Source organism: Podarcis vaucheri (assembly GCF_965113315.1).
Source record: "Podarcis vaucheri genome assembly, chromosome: 16".
NCBI lineage: Eukaryota > Metazoa > Chordata > Lepidosauria > Squamata > Lacertidae > Podarcis > Podarcis vaucheri.
This window is the reverse complement of record NC_138754.1, coordinates 26,142,721-26,148,720: the sequence shown is the minus strand read 5'-3', so window position 1 is coordinate 26,148,720 and position 6,000 is coordinate 26,142,721. Positions and strand designations below refer to the sequence as shown.

Sequence of the window (6,000 nt, the reverse complement as noted above, 5' to 3'; positions counted from 1 at the left end):
GTTTACCTTCCCACTGGAGCGGTACCTATTTATCTACTTGCACTTTGACGTGCTTTCGAACTGCTAGGTTGGCAGGAGCAGGGACCAAGCAACGGGAGCTCACCCCGTCATGGGGATTTGAACCGCCGACCTTCTGATCGGCAAGTCCTAGGCTCTGTGGTTTAGCCCACAGTGCCACCCGCATTGAAGTTGATTCATATTACCAGTCAAAAATTCTCCATACCTCTTAGGAGGTATTTGTGTGTGAAGCATGCAGCTCCCAGCAGGTTGGCCTATGACTAACATTTCCCCACTCTTGTACTAGGTCAATATGGGCTAATGTCCCTAGGTAGCTAATGAGGATAAACCAAAGACATTCCTGCCACCGAGAACAGTTCTCGGGACCCATTATCACTCTCTTTGTCCCATTGTTCCTCGTTCACTACTACCTGTGAGATGGCCCATTGAGGAGCTGCAATGGCAGCGCTGGCTACAGAAGCAGCCCTGATGCCATTTCCAGTTCAGTGGTACCTGAGCTGCTGCTTCAGACCACCTTGCAGAACAGAAGGTTTGTGTTCTATTAACTTGCATGCAGACCAGCTGCACTTTATATTAAGGTTGGACTCCAGTCAAGGAAAAGACTACTTTTTTTGATGCTAGCATTTGTGTTTTCATCTCCCCTCAGCCACAGGTTCAGACAACAAATGGATACACTGCAACATTTTGTTGGAGGGACCCACTTGCACTTACACAATAGTTATCACTTCTTTGTACCACTGGTGCATTTACGCAAGCCTCCAAACATTCCACTTCAATCAGAGTTCATCAGGCATTGTTTCTCCAACTTTTATACCTAGGGACATAAAGCAAAAACAAAGCAGTACAGTAGTACCTCGGGTTAAGTATTTAATTCGTTCTGGAGGTCCGTTCTTAACCTGAAACTGTTCTTAACCTGAAGCTAATGGGGCGTCCTGCTGCCACCACACCGCCAGAGCATGATTTCTGTTCTCATCCTGAAGCAAAGTTCTTAAGCTGAAGCACTATTTCTGGGTTAGCAGAGTCTGTAACCTGAAGCGTATGTAACCTGAAGCGTATGTAACCCGAGGTACCACTGTATTAGAACCTGACAGGCCTTTTTCTACTTGTCCTGGGAGAGCAGGGCCCTGACTGACTCCAGCTACAAAAGCTGAGCCTGCTGAACAGACTCTTGGGCTGGGGTATTATTTCGGCTGAGGTTGTTGCTGTTAGTTATATTTTTTTTGTATCTTTGTTTTAGATCTTATTATGATTTATGTGGAAATGGTTCAATTTTGTTGTGTGTTTTTAATGTTCTATTTATTGTTTATGACTACTTTTGTTATGTTTGTAATTATGTATTTTTTTCATGTTGTGAGCCATCTAGAGTATGGTTTGAACTATGGAAAGGTGGCATACAAATAAAATGTATGTATGTATGTATGTATGTATGTATGTATGTGTGATGGGATGATGAGCTGCTTGTGCGTAAAATCCAAGTCCCTCAGAGTTTGGTTAAGTCCGCAAACCTCTGTCTGTAACGGAGCCCCTTAAACATGGCTCCGTCAGTCGCTGGCAGATTCCGACAGTGGTTGCTTTCGGAATCTCTTCCAACATAAAAGCTCCTTAACGGAAACGCGCCTTCTGGACTCTCTGTGTGACAGTTTCCGGCGAGGAGTGGGTGTCCCTACAGGAGGTCCTGAAACCTCCCCACTGTTTTCGCTGGAAGTGTCTCTGAGCCATCCCTCCTGCTCACTTTCCCTCGGAGCTCCTCCTCTCCCCCTGCTGGTTCCCTCTTCAGCTGCTGAGTCTCTCCCAACCTCTGTGAGCCCTTCCACCTCCTGTCCTTCTGATGGCAGTTCCCTGACAGTATGTATGTATGTATATATGTATGTTATTTGTGCAGCACAACATTAAATTGTGAAACTCACCCCTGCGAGAAGGAAGTGATGGCCACTGTCTTGGATGGCTTTGAAAGAGGGATTGGATAAGTTCATGGAGGAAAAGGCTCTCAATGGATACTAACCACAATGGCTATGCTCTGTCTCCATGGTCAGAGGCAGTGATGCTTATGAGTACCACTTGCTGGAAACCGCAGGAGGAGAGAATGCTGTTGTACTTTGTCCTGCTTGTGGGTTTTGTGGGATCGCCAGCCTCCTATACCCAACATGTTTAAGTCTAATTATTATCATCATTATCATCATTACTTAATTATTTATTAACTTTGTATACTACCCTTCATCTGTACATCTCAGGGTGGTTCAAAGCATAAATGATGGTTCACAGCATAAAGAAATTAATGCATGAAAGGGGTTAATACCATAGAGTAAGCTGTCCTGCCAGGAAGTTTTTAATGTGTGACATTTTAATGTATTTTTAATCTTTGTTGGATTAAACAACCAGATGGGTGGGGTACAAATAATAAATTATTATTATTATTATTATTATTATTATTATTATTATTATTATTATTATTATTATTATTACAGTATTATTATTCCCTTACATTGGGAGGAAATAAGTGATCAAGACTATTGTGCCCCCCTCCCCACCTCCCTGTCTGTCTGAGAAGCTCAGCATGTGAAGAGGTTTGAGGTGGTTGCTTCAGCTCAAACGCATGATGCTCTCTCTTGAGTTCCTAGGAACTTTCACCACTTTGTAACTAAGCTAAGTTTTACTGCCCGTGCAACTTTTCTGATCTTTGGAGGGTTTGTAAGTAAACCAATATTTAACATACCAATTAGCCAACCTATTCTCTCTACCATAGTTCAGTGGTACTGAATCTGTTTTACATGCAAATGGAACCTGTTATGTACTGAGAACAATAGGATCCAAATTGCAGCAGTCTGATTAGTCCTAGAACAATAGGATTCAGAATGCAGCAGTCTGATTGGTCCTAGAACAATGCAGCAGTATGATTGGTTGGCAGGAACCACCCAATCCTGCTCCAGATTGAAGTGAATCCACAACCTGATTGGCTTACAGTAGAATTCCGGAATTAGCCAATCATGTGCAACCCATTGTGTAAATAATGTATATAAAGCAGATACTGTGAGGGGACTTTCATTCATTCCTCCTCACCACTATGAGCTGAATAAAGAGCATGAAATCACTTTGCGACTCTGAGTATATTTCACTGGCGACGAAGGTGGGATCCCGCTGAGCTGACTGCCACACACAGCACCGCAGCACCGCCACCTGCCGCACCGCTGCCTCGCACCGTGTATCCAGGCTTCAGCTCCGGGACACAAGGAACTCAGAATGGCAGCCAACAGCAGCTTCTCGCCATTCAACCCAGCATCTGGAGACTGGGAAGCATACGCCTCCCGTTTCACCTTCCTCCTAGAAGCCAAAGGGGTCACCGACGAAGAAGACGCCAAGAAGAGGGCGATATTCTTCAGCGTCTGCGGAGAGGAGACGTTTGAAATCGCCCGGGCTCTCCTTGCGCCTGAAGATGTTGCTACTGTTCCATACAAAACAATAATGGAACAGCTGAAGGGGCACTTTTCGCCGCAGCCCTCAGTGGTGGCTCGTCGAAATGCCTTCTACGCAAAGCGACAAGCCCCTGGGGAAACCATAACTGGGTTTGTGACCTCTCTCCGCCAAGCCGCCCGGTTCTGCAACTTCTCAGAGCTGGAGAACATGCTTCGTGACCGCCTCGTCGGTGGCCTGAAGGATGAGAAGCTGCAACGACGCCTCTACACTAAGAAGGACCTAACGTTCCAGGTCGCTCTGGAGGAGGCCCTGGCAACGGAAGCTGCCGAGAGGTCGACGCAAGAGGCACGGCCGAGCCTGCCATCCCAACCGAGGGTCCACCACGAAGACCTCACTGACGACTCAGGATCCGACAGGGAGGAGGTGCACCGAGTACAGCAGCGCACTCAAGCAGCGCACAGACCACAGCTGCCTCGGCGAGAAGGAGGAAACTGCGCAAGCTGCGGGGAGAGTCACGAGAGGAGGACCTGCCGTTTCCGCAACGCAGAGTGCAGGCAGTGCAGAAAATCGGGACACATCGCCCGGGTGTGTCGGGCTCGGCCCACCCGACACCAGGCATCAGATGACCAACCCAAGAGCCCCAGGTCCCGGGGCCCAACGCACCAAGGCAACTCGACGGAGCTCACGGACTGCCAGGTATACCAGTTGCCCCACCCCAACGTAGAGAAAATTTGTGTAGAGGTACAGATAGAGGGGGCCCCATGCCGCATGGAGCTTGACACGGGTTCAACTCTATCCATAATCTCGGCAAAGACCTTAAGGGGACTGTGTCCTACTGGGGGTCCCAAACTCAGGCCGGCCCCATTCACCCTACGGGACTTCCAGAAACGTAAGGTCCCCACAATGGGGGTGGGGACCTTCAGGGTGCAATACCGAGGGCGGACGCGGCAACTGGACTTGCTTGTGGTCAAGGGCCCCTACATTAGCTTACTGGGATTGGCATGGTTTGGACCACTGGGGCTAGCTGTCACCGGGGTGAACCACACTAGCTTACAAGTGGACGTGGACGCCATATGCAAGGAATTTCCAGGCGTTTTCGATGGGAAATTGGGACAGTATACGGGGCCCCCCATTGCGCTACAGCTTGACCCCGCAGTACGACCGGTCAGGCTCAAGGCCCGCCGGGTCCCGTTCGCCTTGAAACCCCGTATAGACGAGGAATTGGACCGACTCGTGGAGCAAGGAGTGCTGGAGCCGGTGCCTAATGCCCCCTGGGAAACTCCAATCGTTACACCCGTCAAGCCTAATGGTTCGGTCCGCATCTGCGCAGACTACAAATGTACCATAAACAAGGCCCTCACGGCCCACGCATACCCAGTGCCAGTGGTCAGCCATGTCCTTGCCACCCTGGCTGGGTCAAAAATTTTTGGCAAGCTGGACTTGGCCCAAGCATATCAACAGCTGCCAGTAGATGAGGCCACAGCAGAGGCACAGACGATTGTGACGCACAGAGGAGCGTTCAGGGTAAAGCGGCTGCAATTCGGGGTCAGCGTGGCACCAGGCATATTCCAGAATCTAATGGACTCTCTCCTTAAAGGGATTCCTGGTGTCACCCCCTTCTTCGATGATGTGTTGATTGCTGGGCCCACACCAGAGGAGTTTGAGGACCGCCTCCGCACTGTTCTACACCGTTTCCAGACGGCGGGTCTCAAGGTGAAGCGGGAAAAATGTCTACTAGGAGTGCCTCAGGTGGACTTTCTGGGATTTATGGTGGACGCAGAAGGGGTCCACCCGACTGGGGACAAGGTACGGGCTATTTGTGATGCCCCAGCGCCCAAGAGCAAGACTGAACTTCAGGCCTTCTTAGGACTATTGAACTTTTACCATTCCTTCCTTCCCCACAAGGCGGCGGTAGCGGAGCCCCTACACAGACTCCTAGACAAGCGGGCCCCTTGGGTGTGGGGCCAGCGCCAGGAGGCCGCATTCCAGGCAGTCAAGGACTTGCTTGTCTCAAACTCTGTCTTGGCACACTTCGACGAGAGGCTGCCGGTGGTGCTAGCATGCGACGCCTCACCCTATGGCATTGGCGCTGTCCTGGGGCACCAACTCCCGGATGGAAGAGAGGTGCCGGTGGCGTACTTTTCCCAGACACTCAACGCAACCGAGCGGAACTACTCGCAAATTGACAAGGAGGGTCTGGCAATCGTGAAGGGAGTAAAAAAATTCCATGATTTCTTGTACGGGCGGCCCTTCACCGTGGTGACTGACCACAAGCCGTTGCTTGGCTTGTTTGCCCCCGAAAAGCAGACCCCCCAAGTGCTGTCTCCTCGCGTCCTCAGGTGGTCAATTTTCCTTGCCAGCTACCAGTATGCACTGATTCACCGACCTGGGAAGGCGATGGGCCATGCGGACGCCCTCAGCAGGCTACCACTACCGGAAACAGGCCCTGACCCAGCACCTGCACAAGAGGTTATGAGCCTGGAGCTGCTTCCCGACCGCCCCATTCAGGCACAAGAAGTTGCACACCATTCCAAGAAGGATAGGGTCATCTCCCGGGTCCTGGACTGGGTG

At 50.3% G+C, this 6,000-nt stretch overlaps 1 long non-coding RNA gene across 1 annotated transcript in view; it reads right to left on the bottom strand.

Annotated features, from left to right (window-relative positions):
- Positions 1-785: 785 nt before the first annotated feature.
- The window catches only part of LOC309521195, a 100,881-nt gene continuing 95,666 nt past the window's right edge, over positions 786-6,000 (bottom strand). The window contains exon 3 of the long non-coding RNA XR_014214550.1: positions 786-832. This is a non-coding gene — a long non-coding RNA (uncharacterized lncRNA). The remainder of the gene's footprint in view (positions 833-6,000) is intronic.